Source organism: Anomaloglossus baeobatrachus, chromosome 4, assembly GCF_048569485.1.
Source record: "Anomaloglossus baeobatrachus isolate aAnoBae1 chromosome 4, aAnoBae1.hap1, whole genome shotgun sequence".
NCBI lineage: Eukaryota > Metazoa > Chordata > Amphibia > Anura > Aromobatidae > Anomaloglossus > Anomaloglossus baeobatrachus.
In genome coordinates, this window is record NC_134356.1 from 19,783,522 (window position 1) to 19,798,162 (window position 14,641).

The window sequence follows — 14,641 nt, forward strand, 5'->3', positions numbered from 1 at the left end:
TTTGATGTTACCACCCCGTATGCCACAGTGGACCACGTCAATGCCGCGTATTTTTAGCACTTTAGGGTCACAATTGTGATATTTCTTAAAGTGGCGGGGTAAAGTTTTTAGTGAAGAAAAATCATCCACAGCCCTGGCCGCGCCAATGTCCCTCACGTGCTCCCTCACCCGTATCCGAAATTCTCTCGAAGTAAGTCCTACATAAATGTATGGACAATTGCAAGTAGCATAATAAATGACATTTTCAGTACTACATGAAATCCGATGTTGAATCGTAAATGAACGTAGAGAGTCGGAACTGGTGAAGGAGTTACTGCGGAGGACATTGGCGCAGGCAAGGCAGTGCCCGCAAGGGAAACAACCCAAAACGGGACCACTGGAACCAAATGGATTCAAGTTTTTGGTGGTATAGTGGCTATGGACAAGGAGATCGCTCAAATTTCTGGCTCTCCTAGCCGTGGCCAAAGGTGTGGGAGAGAGAGACCGAGATAGAACAGGGTCGGTCTTAAGAACCGACCAATGACGAGCCAAAACATCTCGCATCTTATACCACTCAGAGTTGTAGGTGGAAATAAAGCGAGGATTGGAGTCAGCAGAAATCTGCTTGGGTTGCTGATGTAGAAGTGAAGTCCTCGCAGTGTGTTTCGCCCTTAGGTAACCCTTTTTTATGCACCGACGGCTATATCCCCTCTCCATGAATCGTGATTTTAAATCCTCAGCCTGTACCTCGAAAGAGGCGTCCGATGAGCAGATCCGCCTCATCCGTAAAAATTGACCGGTCGGGATAGCTCTAACCGTAGATCCCATGTGTCCAGAGGAGGCATGAAGAAGTGCATTAACCGATGTTTTCTTGCGAAAAACATCCGTTTGAACACGTTGGTTACCGTCAACTTGAAGGACAATATCCAGGAAATCTATACTGGTAGAGCTAAATTTATAAGTAAGACGGATGTTAAATATGTTGGAATTAAGACACTGAACGAACGAGTCGAGCTGCTCCACCGTGCCCTGCCAGAACATCAGAATATCATCGATGTATCTAATCCAGCACTGCGCATGGGTAGCGGCCTGCACGCCCTCGTCACCGAAAACCTGCCTCTCCCAATAACCAAGAAACAGGTTAGCGTACGAGGGCGCACAGGCCGCGCCCATCGCAGTGCCGCGCTTCTGAAGGTAGAAGGAGTCTTTAAATGTGAAATAGTTATGTGACAGGGCAAAGTTTAGCAGCTCAACTACCAGCTCGTTCAGGTCGGAATCCCGAGCGGACATTTCAAGGAAAAAGCGGGCCGCACGGACGCCATCTTCGTGTCGTATACAAGTGTACAGTGATTCTACGTCCATGGTAACAAAAAGTAAATCAGACTCCATTGAGATGCCGTCAACCCTCATGAGCACGTCCGTCGTGTCTTTGGCATAAGACGGGAGTGATTCGACTAGAGGTCTAAGGTAAAAGTCAATGAATCTACATACAGGTTCACAAAACCCGTCAATGCCAGACACGATCGGACGGCCAGGAGGGTTAACGGCATCCTTGTGGATCTTGGGGAGGAGATATAGCGTCGGGGCCCTGGGAAACTTCACCATCAGACCATCAAACATTTTTTTCGATATGATGCCCAAATCATGGGCTCTAAGGAGAATTTTCTGTAATTTGAGGGAAAAGGAGGTGGTGGGGTTATAATCCAACTTTTGGTACGTGTCCTTATCTCTCAGTTGTTTGAATACTTCTCTCTCATATTGGACAGTAGGCCAGATCACAATGTTGCCCCCTTTGTCAGCCGCCTTGAAAATGACATCATCAAGTTGTTGTAATTCAGCCAAAGCCTGTCTCTGTTTCATTGTAAGGTTGTCTGAAAAACGCCGTGTCGAGATCTTCTTAAAGTCTTCCATGACAAGCTTAGTAAAAATCTCTACAGCAGGGCAGACTGACAAAGGGGGGAACCTTGATGATCTGGAATGGAGAAAAATAGGAGACGTACCTGGATTATTAGTTTGTTCTGCAAGTAGGTCTTCTAGCGCCGCAAGAGCTTCTTGTTCAAGGTCACTCATGGTGTCCAAACCACCAGATTTTTTATTGTGAAGCTTCTTCAAAACAAGTTTTCTTGAAAAAAGATACAAGTCTTTCAAAGCTGTAAAATAATGAAAATTGTTGGTAGGAGAAAAAGACAGACTCAGAGATAAGACCTCGATCTGTGTTTCCGAGAGGGGATGGCTGGATAGATTAATTACCTGAAGTTTATTTTTATTTTTTCCATCCTGAGGTTTACCAAAGCCAGGTTTAGGGGGTCCAGATTTTTTCGGGCCACTCCTGGTAGTAATACCAATTGAATCTTCATTAAGATAGGAACTCTCAGAAGTCACAGATCGACCATCATCATCACCTCATTCGACATAGAGGATTTAAACTTCAAGACGAAGTGGGAAGAATTTGCACATAATTGTTCCACTGGATTTCTGACCCTCCTGCGTGACCATAATATTTCCACCCTTTTGGAGATTGAGACCGAGATGGAGAGCCTTCTTTCCACTATCAAGTCTAAATTATCAGAGGATGCGCTGCAGAGATTCAACGAGGAGATGGATCTTGAATCCCAAAAATGTGAAAGAGAGGTGGTTGAGTATAAATCTAAAAAATTCCAAAGAGATTTGGCTGATAAAGCTAACAATCGAGTCTACAGGTGGAGGGCTGGCGCCGCGAGAGCACGTTCACAATCTCGCACAGGTTTCAAGGCACGTTCCAGATCGGCTTCCTTGAGATCAGGCAGCTCCATGGATGATGGTCGATCTGTGACTTCCGAGAGTTCCTATCTTAATGAAGATTCAATTGGTATTACTACCAGGAGTGGCCCGAAAAAATCTGGACCCCCTAAACCTGGCTTTGGTAAACCTCAGGATGGAAAAAATAAAAATAAACTTCAGGTAATTAATCTATCCAGCCATCCCCTCTCGGAAACACAGATCGAGGTCTTATCTCTGGGTCTGTCTTTTTCTCCTACCAACAATTTTCATTATTTTACAGCTTTGAAAGACTTGTATCTTTTTTCAAGAAAACTTATTTTGAAGAAGCTTCACAATAAAAAATCTGGTGGTTTGGACACCATGAATGACCTTGAACAAGAAGCTCTTGCGGCGCTAGAAGACCTACGTGCAGAACAAACTAATAATCCAGGTACGTCTCCTATTTTTCTCCATTCCAGATCATCAAGGTTCCCCCCTTTGTCAGTCTGCCCTGCTGTAGAGATTTTTACTAAGCTTGTCATGGAAGACTTTAAGAAGATCTCGACACGGCGTTTTTCAGACAACCTTACAATGAAACAGAGACAGGCTTTGGCTGAATTACAACAACTTGATGATGTCATTTTCAAGGCGGCTGACAAAGGGGGCAACATTGTGATCTGGCCTACTGTCCAATATGAGAGAGAAGTATTCAAACAACTGAGAGATAAGGACACGTACCAAAAGTTGGATTATAACCCCACCACCTCCTTTTCCCTCAAATTACAGAAAATTCTCCTTAGAGCCCATGATTTGGGCATCATATCGAAAAAAATGTTTGATGGTCTGATGGTGAAGTTTCCCAGGGCCCCGACGCTATATCTCCTCCCCAAGATCCACAAGGATGCCGTTAACCCTCCTGGCCGTCCGATCGTGTCTGGCATTGACGGGTTTTGTGAACCTGTATGTAGATTCATTGACTTTTACCTTAGACCTCTAGTCGAATCACTCCCGTCTTATGCCAAAGACACGACGGACGTGCTCATGAGGGTTGACGGCATCTCAATGGAGTCTGATTTACTTTTTGTTACCATGGACGTAGAATCACTGTACACTTGTATACGACACGAAGATGGCGTCCGTGCGGCCCGCTTTTTCCTTGAAATGTCCGCTCGGGATTCCGACCTGAACGAGCTGGTAGTTGAGCTGCTAAACTTTGCCCTGTCACATAACTATTTCACATTTAAAGACTCCTTCTACCTTCAGAAGCGCGGCACTGCGATGGGCGCGGCCTGTGCGCCCTCGTACGCTAACCTGTTTCTTGGTTATTGGGAGAGGCAGGTTTTCGGTGACGAGGGCGTGCAGGCCGCTACCCATGCGCAGTGCTGGATTAGATACATCGATGATATTCTGATGTTCTGGCAGGGCACGGTGGAGCAGCTCGACTCGTTCATTCAGTGTCTTAATTCCAACATATTTAACATCCGTCTTACTTATAAATTTAGCTCTACCAGTATAGATTTCCTGGATATTGTCCTTCAAGTTGACGGTAACCAACGTGTTCAAACGGATGTTTTTCGCAAGAAAACATCGGTTAATGCACTTCTTCATGCCTCCTCTGGACACATGGGATCTACGGTTAGAGCTATCCCGACCGGTCAATTTTTACGGATGAGGCGGATCTGCTCATCGGACGCCTCTTTCGAGGTACAGGCTGAGGATTTAAAATCACGATTCATGGAGAGGGGATATAGCCGTCGGTGCATAAAAAAGGGTTACCTAAGGGCGAAACACACTGCGAGGACTTCACTTCTACATCAGCAACCCAAGCAGATTTCTGCTGACTCCAATCCTCGCTTTATTTCCACCTACAACTCTGAGTGGTATAAGATGCGAGATGTTTTGGCTCGTCATTGGTCGGTTCTTAAGACCGACCCTGTTCTATCTCGGTCTCTCTCTCCCACACCTTTGGCCACGGCTAGGAGAGCCAGAAATTTGAGCGATCTCCTTGTCCATAGCCACTATACCACCAAAAACTTGAATCCATTTGGTTCCAGTGGCCCCGCTTTGGGTTGTTTCCCTTGCGGGCACTGCCTTGCCTGCGCCAATGTCCTCCGCAGTAACTCCTTCACCAGTTCCGACTCTCTACGTTCATTTACGATTCAACATCGGATTTCATGTAGTACTGAAAATGTCATTTATTATGCTACTTGCAATTGTCCATACATTTATGTAGGACTTACTTCGAGAGAATTTCGGATACGGGTGAGGGAGCACGTGAGGGACATTGGCGCGGCCAGGGCTGTGGATGATTTTTCTTCACTAAAAACTTTACCCCGCCACTTTAAGAAATATCACAATTGTGACCCTAAAGTGCTAAAAATACGCGGCATTGACGTGGTCCACTGTGGCATACGGGGTGGTAACATCAAAAAGATGCTTTCCCAAAGAGAAACCAAATGGATTGTGGCTTTGGACACAGTCGCTCCTAAGGGCCTCAATGAGGCCCTCAGTTTTGCTTTCCTTCCTTTAGGCCAGTTTCACCTTCTCTCCTTTCCTCTTCTGAATATATCGTCTTGTTCTCTCTATTTGCCATTTTTTTGCAATGGAATGTCTCTTTATCTATGTGATTACTTCGTGTATTTTTTGATGGCGTAATAACACGTACCATTGTTTCATCCATTGCATTTTTCTGACCGGGTTCTTTGTGGCTTTTAACTTATATGTTTTTAATTATGTATGCATTTCCTTCTGTTTTCTAGATTTCTTTTTAAATATGATGCAACATATCCCTTGTGACAATACTAATGAGCGGATGGGTCTGTTTGATATACACCATGATCTATTTGGAGATGCGACCTGACCTCAAATTCCATCTGGCGGTTTCCTGCATATTAACCACCTTTTAGGCTGTGCAGGATTTTGATTTACCTTATGACATGTATTCTTATGTCTTTTTATCTGTGTAATCTACTCCGTATGATTGCCCGCCTTTATGTTTGTCCATAATTGTTGTGGTCACTGCCAATTATCTCTGTTGTGTCATCTTTGCATCCCCATTCATTCATTCACTGTGTCCGGAGTCTTGTGCGCATGTGTGCGCCCGCTTTTTGTCCCCTGGCTGCGCTCCGGCATCTCCATGGAGTCCGCGCGTGCGCGGCGGTCTCGGCGGAAACATGAGTTTTTGCCTTGACCTCCGCGCATGCGCCTGACTCCTTGACGGCTGGGGCTGCGCAACGGGGGACATCTTGGCGGGCCCGCGCATGCGCCGCCTGACTCCGGAACTGCGAATTCCACTCGCGCTTTCCATTTCCGCGGAGCTATTTATGGGTCACCCTACCGGATATGTGCATCACCCCTTACCTTCCCCCATGATGAAGCGGCAAGCGATGTGCTAACAGCCGCGAAACGTGCGTCGGGCGCCCTGCCACTGGACCCAGGTAATATGTTCCTCTATTCGGGCACTTAGCCTTACCCCCACTCTATTGCCGTCGGGATAATTCGTTCTGTTTTTTGCTCTATTTTCCATCCTAACCCCCTTTGCATCTTGTCAAATGGACTCTCCACTTACCACCTTGGATCTGGGTTATTAACTTTACCTACCCTGGGGGTTTGTTCTATTGACATTCTATACATCATTTATACCATATATAACTAAAGGTATTCATTGGCCTCTTTTGACCACTCAGTCGGGAGCATTTCTGTTTTGTAGGGTTTTTTACTGATTTCACGTAACTTAATGCTACTGTACCCACTCTGCATCCCAGAATGTCTCCTGACTGCTAGTCACACTCCCTACCAACGATCTTTACCCACATAAGGGTGAAATATATTCGCCATTTTTTGAGGTATGTGGACGACATATTCATAGTGTGGGCTGGCACTGAGGTCCTTTTTGCTGATTTCGTGTCCTATCTTAACACCTGTAACACCATGAATATGTCCTTTACTTCCTCATATGGTGGCGATACTCTCAATTTTTTAGATATTGAGGTTTCTATCAAGGAGGGCGGTATTTGTACAAGGTTGTTCAGAAAGCCGACGGCATCAAACTCCCTTCTTCATTATCAAAGTGCCCACCCCCTCCACATCAAGACGGGTTTGCCCTACAGTCAATTCCTGAGAGTACGTAGAGCAAACAGTTCAGAGGAATCTTTTCTTCAACAATCTCAGGAGTTGAAGATTAGATTACATCAAAGAGGTTACCCAAAAAAACTGATTGATTCGGCCTGTGAGAGAGCTAGATCAGACGGCGCCACGTCTGTCCGTAAAAACCGCACCGGAAAATGTGTTGACAATTTGGGTAGGTTTGTCTTTAATTTTAAATTTGGACCTCTGGAGCAGGCCATTAGAACTGCTCTTTGCAGAAATTGGCATATTTTGAAGAATGATCCGGCTTTATCTGACAGGACAATGTCCAATCCTTTGGTATCGTTCAGACGATGCGGCAATTTGCGGGACAAACTTGTGAGGAACAGACTTACCAATTCGACAACTTGGCTAGACAAATGCTGCCCACCAGGGAATTACCGGTGCGGTCAGTGTCGTTTTTGCAGCCAGCATTTAAAAGGTCGCTCCGTACAAGTCGGCCCGCACTTGCACACTGTCCATCAATTCATCTCGTGTAAGACTAAGTTCGTGGTCTATGTGGTGCTCTGCCCTTGTGGCAGGTTCTACATAGGCAAGACTATAAGATGCTTATATGTGCGATTCAGGGAACATTACAGTTCAATAACATCAGGGAAAGGTTCTCCCAGATTAATTTCCCATATCCAGGATTGTCATGATGGTGACCCCGACGTTTTGCGTTTTGCCGGCCTCAAAAAGGTCTCCCTCCCTTTGAAGGGGGGCGACCTGCACAAATTGTTGCTACAAGAGGAGGCTAGGTTAATTATTAATTATGGGGCACAGGGCCCCCAAGGTTTAAACGATCGTGTGGATCTGTGTTCCTATGATAGTTCTGCCTGTCTGTCACCCTTTGCTTCATTTTATTCAGGTGTGTTCTTTTACATGTTTGATATCCGTGTTCCTATGACAGTTCTGCCTGTCTATCACCCATTGCTTCATTTTATTCAAGTGTGTTCTTTTACATGTTTAAAATTTGTTGTAAATTCATGCATGGAAATGGATACATGTATTTTATATGCATACACACAAATCTCCTATTTGTTTTTATGTGGTCTGGGGCAATCTGTGAGCACTCCTTTAAAAGGGGTGTAGCCGTGGCTCCACATGTGGACCTGTGGAAGCCCAATTTGGGCGAAACAGCTGTCGTCCATTCTTGAGGAGCCAGCTCACAGTGTGTCTCCAGCCCTCCACTCTGCACGTGTTTGAATAAAGAAATCCTTCACAGCGGATTGAGTGCGGTCTCTTTCTACTCTCACGCTACATCTATGGACTTTGTCTTATGACCAGCACCCCGCTTTTGGATTGTCGGACCCTCCAGGCTCTCCACCCGAGCACAGGCACAGGCGGTACCGCAAGCGATATTGCAGGTAATCTGCGGTGGTGCAGGACTTTGCTTCTCTCCTGCTTTATTTTACCCACATAAGGACCTGTCCTTTCTGCTTTAACCCTTAGGGTTATTCAGCTTTATCTGACCCCCTACAGTATTCCCGATTCCCTTGTTCCCAGGTGACCAGGGGCTTACTAACGTTATATTAACTTTTGTGTGTCCTGGGTAACGGAGTTTCCATTTACTACTCGTGATTCGGGTTGTTATCCTCATCCACCCTGGGGGTCTGCTATACTGTTAGATCACACACCATCTACCTCAAGTGGTATTCCTTTGGCTTAGTTCTTTGATTACCCAGTCAGGAGCACACCCCTTCCCATTTGGGTTTCTGTATTAGTTACATGTGATTTAATCCTTTTTTCACTCTGGATGTTTCCTGACTGCTAATCATTCCTTTTGCCAAATTATTTTGATCCACCATAAGGATTGGTCCTCGGTGTCTTAACCCTTCAGGGTTACCCGCTTTCATTTGCTCTTACTTAGTATACTGATTCATCTCATTCATCCTAGGCGATTAGGGGTTTACTAATATCGAACATTTTTGCCTGTTGGTCCATACCCGGCTAATGTTGATCTGTCTTGTACTCATGTTCCTCACCCCCTCTTTTTATTGTACATCAATGTTTCATGTATTGCACTGTGCACTTTGAATACAAAAATAATAAAAAAACTTTTGTAATATCTGATTCAGCTTTCTGCTCTGGTTCTCCCTCTTTTCCATATATATATATATATATATATACACACTACAGTTCAAAAGTTTAGGGTCACTTAGATATTTCCTTATTTTTGAAAGAAAAGCAGATTTTCTCAAGGAAGCTAACATTAAATTACACAGAAATCCCCTCTATACATTGTAATGGGGTAAATGACTATTCTAGCTGCAAACGTCCGGTTTTTAATGTAATATCTACATAGGTGTATAGAGGCCCATTCCCAACAACCACCACTCCAGTATTCTAATGGTACATTGTGTTTGCTGTGTTAGAAGGCTAATGGATGTTTAGAAATCCCTTGAAAACCCTTGTGCAAGTATGTTAGCACAGCTGAAAACAGTTTTGCTGATTAGAGAAGCTATAAAACTGACCTTCCTTTGAGCTAGTTGAGAATCTGGAGCATTACATTTGTTTTCATTAAACTCTCAAAATGGCCAGAAAAAGAGAACTTTCTTGTGAAACTCGACAGTCTATTCTTGTTCTTAGAAATTAAGGATTTTCCATGTAAGAAATTGCCAAGAAACTGAAGATTTCCTACAACGGTGTGTACTACTTCAGAGGAGAGCACAAACAGGCTGTAACCAGAGTAGAGGGAAGTGGGAGGCCGCGCTGCACAACTGAGCAACAAGACAAGTACATTACAGTCTCTATTGTGAGAAATCCACGCCTCACAGGTCCTCAACTGGCAGCTTCATTACATAGGACCCGGGAAACACCAGTGTCACCGTCTACAGTGAGGAGGCGACTCCGGGATGCCGGCCTTCAGGGCAGAGTGGCAAAGAAAAGGCCATATCTGAGACTGGCTAATAAAAGGAAAAGATTAATATGGGCAAAAGAACACAGACACTGGACAGAGGAAGATTGGAAAAAAGACTTATGGACTGACAAATCGAAGGTGTTTGGATCACAGAGAAGAAGATTTGTGAGATGCAGAACTACAGAAAAGATGCTGGAAGACTGCCTAACACCATCTGTCAAGCATGGTGGAGGTAATGTGATCGTCTGGGTTTGCTTTGTTGCTTGTAAAGTGGTAGATTTGTACAAGGTAAAAGGGATTTTGAATAAGGAAGGCAATCACTCCATTGTGCAGCGCCATACCCTGTGGACAGCGCTTGATTGGAACCAATTTCATCCTACAACAGGACAATGACCCAAAGCACACCTCCAAATTATGCAGGAACTATTTAGGGAAGAAGCCGGCAGCTGGTATCTATCTGTAATGGAGCTGTTGTGGGAGCAGCAAAAAGTGCCCATCAAGCCAATCCAACTTGTGGGGGGGAAGCATGGGGGGAAATATCTCCAGATTACCTCCGCAAATTAACAGCTCGAATGCCAAAGAATGCAAAGCTGGAATTGCTGCAAAGGAGCATTCTGTGCCGAAAGCCAAGTGTGAAGAGCAAATTATTATTTCACGTAAAAATCATCATTTCTAACCTCGTCACTGTCTGGACGATATTTACAGGTAAGAAGAAGACTTCAGGTAGTAAAGTAAAATCCAGCTTTAGTGAGCAAATTAAAAGATTCCAGAGCGCAAAATTAAAGTGAGGGATACATGCTATGGCAGACTACGCGTTTTGGCGGTATAAAGCCGCCTTCTTCACGGTCCCAAGCAGGATCCATGCAACCAAGAAAGACCAGGTATCATTAAACCGGAGCTCGGAGGTCAGCTGGTCTATCTTCATATGCTGGTATATATATATGTACAGTGCCTACAAGTAGTATTCAACCCCCTGCAGATTTAGCAGGTTTCCACATTCGGAATAACTTGGCATTGTGACATTTGGACTGTAGATCAGCCTGGAAGTGTGAAATGCAGCAAAAAAGAATGTTATTTCTTTTTTTATTTTTTTTTTAAATTGTGAAAAGTTTATTCAGAGGGTCATTTATTATTCAACCCCTCAAACCACCAGAATTCTGTTTGGTTCCCATAAAGTATTAAGAAGTTTTTCAGGCACAAAGAACAATGAGCTTCACATGTTTGGATTAATTATCTCTTTTTCCAGCCTTTTCTGACTAATTAAGACCCTCCCCAAACTTGTGAACAGCACTCATACATGGTCAACATGGGAAAGACAAAGGAGCATTCCAAGGCCATCAGAGACAAGATGGTGGAGGGTCACAAGGCTGGCAAGGGGTACAAAACCCTTTCCAAGGAGTTGGGCCTACCTGTCTCCACTGCTGGGAGCATCATCTGGAAGTGGAAGGCTTATGGAACTACTGCTAGCCTTCCACGGCCTGGACAGCCTTTGAAAGTTTCCACCCGTGCCGAGGCCAGGCTTGTCCGAAGAGTCAAGGCTAACCCAAGGACAACAAGGAAGGAGCTCCGGGAAGATCTCATGGCAGTGGGGACATTGGTTTCAGTCAATACCATAAGTAACATACTCCACCGCAATGGTCTCCGTTCCAGACGAGCCCGTAAGGTACCTTTACTTTCAAAGCGTCATGTCAAGGCTAGTCTACAGTTTGCTCATGATCACTTGGAGGACTCTGAGACAGACTGGTTCAAGGTTCTCTGGTCTGATGAGACCAAGATCGAGATCTTTGGTGCCAACCACACACGTGACGTTTGGAGACTGGATGGCACTGCATACGACCCCAAGAATACCATCCCTACAGTCAAGCATGGTGGTGGCAGCATCATGCTGTGGGGCTGTTTCTCAGCCAAGGGGCCTGGCCATCTGGTCCGCATCCATGGGAAGATGGATAGCACGGCCTACCTGGAGATTTTGGCCAAGAACCTCCGCTCCTCCATCAAGGATCTTAAGATGGGTCGTCATTTCATCTTCCAACAAGACAACGACCCAACGCACACAGCCAAGAAAACCAAGGCCTGGTACAAGAGGGAAAAAATCAAGGTGTTGCAGTGGCCTAGTGAGTCTCCTGACCTTAACCCAATTGAAAACTTGTGGAAGGAGCTCAAGATTAAAGTCCACATGAGACACCCAAAGAACCTAGATAACTTGAAGAAGATCTGCATGGAGGAGTGGGCCAAGATAACTCCAGAGACCTGTGCCGGCCTGATCAGGTCTTATAAAAGACGATTAGCTGTAATTGCAAACAAGGGTTATTCCACAAAATATTAAACCTAGGGGTTGAATAATAATTGACCCACACTTTTATGTTGAAAATTTATTAAAATTTAACTGAGCAACAAAACCTGTTGGTTTGTAAGATTTATGCATCTGTTAATAAATCCTGCTCTTGTTTGAAGTTTGCAGGCTCTAACTTATTTGCATCTTATCAAACCTGCTAAATCTGCAGGGGGTTGAAGACTACTTGTAGGCACTGTATATATATTATATACAGTATATATGTATATACATACATATATATCACACACACTATATATATTGGAGATGAAAATTAGAGCACAATGTCTGATCATTTGCTTTTTTTTTCTGTAATAATGTAATCTCCATTGATGACCATGCTCCGGTTTTGTGTAAGGGGGGCACCATGCCACTAGAACAGGGTTTTACAAAAGATCCAAAGTTTATCAACAAAAAACCTTTATTTTCCCCCATTCGTGATGCTGATGATTAGAGAGCAGCAATGACTGTAGAGAGATGATCAGTAAATGTTCTGCAGGTAACACCAGTCACAATCAGTAGGACGTGCACCGGCCGTCGCTGTGGATGACTTCAGCACATCTGCAGCCACAGGACATCACTAATCTCTCACACTGCTCTGGGGGGATTTTGGTCCACTCTTCTTCCAGTCTCTTTCACAGTTCTGTGACTGTTGTGGGTTTATTGGCCATAACTTTCTCATCAAGGATTTTCCAGAGGTTTTCTATTGGGTTTAGATCAGGACTCTGAGCTGTGGCCAATTCATTGTTTCCAAGATCTACTTTCCCTGTTTTGCTGTGTGACAGGGGACATTGTCCTGCATGATAATTCCTGCTGATTGAGGGATGGACACAAGTAAGGACCCACGTGTTGTAAAGAAGGTTCTTATCCACACTTGCAGTCACTCTGCCATGTAGCTGTATGAGAGGTCCAACTCCTGCTGCAGAAAACATTCCCCAAACCATGACCCTTCCTCCACCGCCTCTCACTGACATTTTAACACACTTTGGGTTCAGTTTGTGGATGACCATAATGTTTCCCATCAGACCCAAATAAATTAAACTTAATTTCATCACTACAATGACCTGTGGACACTTCTCCTCTGTCCACACAACATGCTCCTCACCAAAGGTAAGTCTAGCCTTGTGATTCTTTCTGCTAATGAGAGGTTTGGTCACTGCAGAGTGGGCTTTCAGTACAAATGCTCTTACACGTCGTGACACTGTATGACAAGACAGATCCTTACCCTGTTCAGTGCTGAACTTGCGAGCAATTCCAGCTGCAGTATGGAAATGATTACCCATGGAGATTCATCCTGTCCACTCTTGCATTTGTTTTTCCAGGGCGACCAGCCTTCTTGGGGGGCTTGAAAGAGTTTATGATGTTGTAAATATTCAATATTCTTGAAATCTCAGACTTGGAATGACCAACTTCTCTTGCTATGGCTGATAGGGTCAACCCTTTGGCCTTCATCTGGACAATCTGCTGCCGCAGGGTTTCAGTCACTTTGTAGCTGCAAAGTCAGTGCAAAGTGGAATGTTAGGCTGCCAGTTACATAAGAGTTTGTTGGAAATTAGCACCAGGTGCAGATTATCACCAAAACTGGCAAAAGTGTTCTCTAATTCTGATCAGTGTCTTTTTCATTTATCTCATTTACATTATTATTTTGTGCTTTACAATAAATTCGATTTATGAAATAAGCGGAAAATCCTGCGAGTTTCCTCATGTTAGGAGATAATCACATAGGACGACACAAGGACCGCAACATTTAGGAAATTGGGTGTTGTTCTCTAATTTTCATCTCCAGTGTATATATATTTATTTATTTTCTATATGGCAAAGTATGTTTTTTTATTAATTATTATTGTTATTATTATTCTCGTCACCAGGTCCTTTTATTGCACTATGAAAACTATTAAAAAAAAATTAAAAAATGGTGGAATTGTGTTTTTTGGGTTTTGTTCCTGCAATTCCACAGCATCTGGAAGGTTTCCCCCCTTTTTCCAGCACATGTCGTCCTATGGCCCCCATCTCCTGTGGTTTCGGGCCACGATGAGGAGCTGGCACCACTTTTGGTTCCTTTGTGCCGTCTCTCATGGAGGAGATACGTCTAATCCCTGCAGACACCTTGTAACGTGATACGCAGCTGTCTGCGGGGCGGGGAGGGCGGCTGCCAATATAGGAACCAAAACACCAGTGGGTGGGGGGTACCTGGGCCGAGGGTATATAACTATGAGCATCGCCTCATCCCTCACATCATCCAGCCATGTCCTTCACAGCGGAGTCCTGACCTCAGCCGCCACCAATGTAAGTCTCTGACAACTTATCATTTTTTTTTCTGCCTGACAACCTCTAATGGACTCCATTATTGTGTGACACCGGTTGTCACCCCGCTTTCCTCACACCCTGAACGGCAAATCACGCCGTCGTGTTACTTGACACAATGATGCATATATATGTCTTAAAGGATCTGTGGAAAGCCGGTGACATCGTCTGCTGATGGAGTCACCTTCAGAAAAGCGGAATATAGATAGATCTGACTAGACTCGGCGATTATAACCGGGGTATTATCAATATAACGTCACGGGCGTTTATAGGCGGCGAGGCGGGATTATTGACACTAAAAC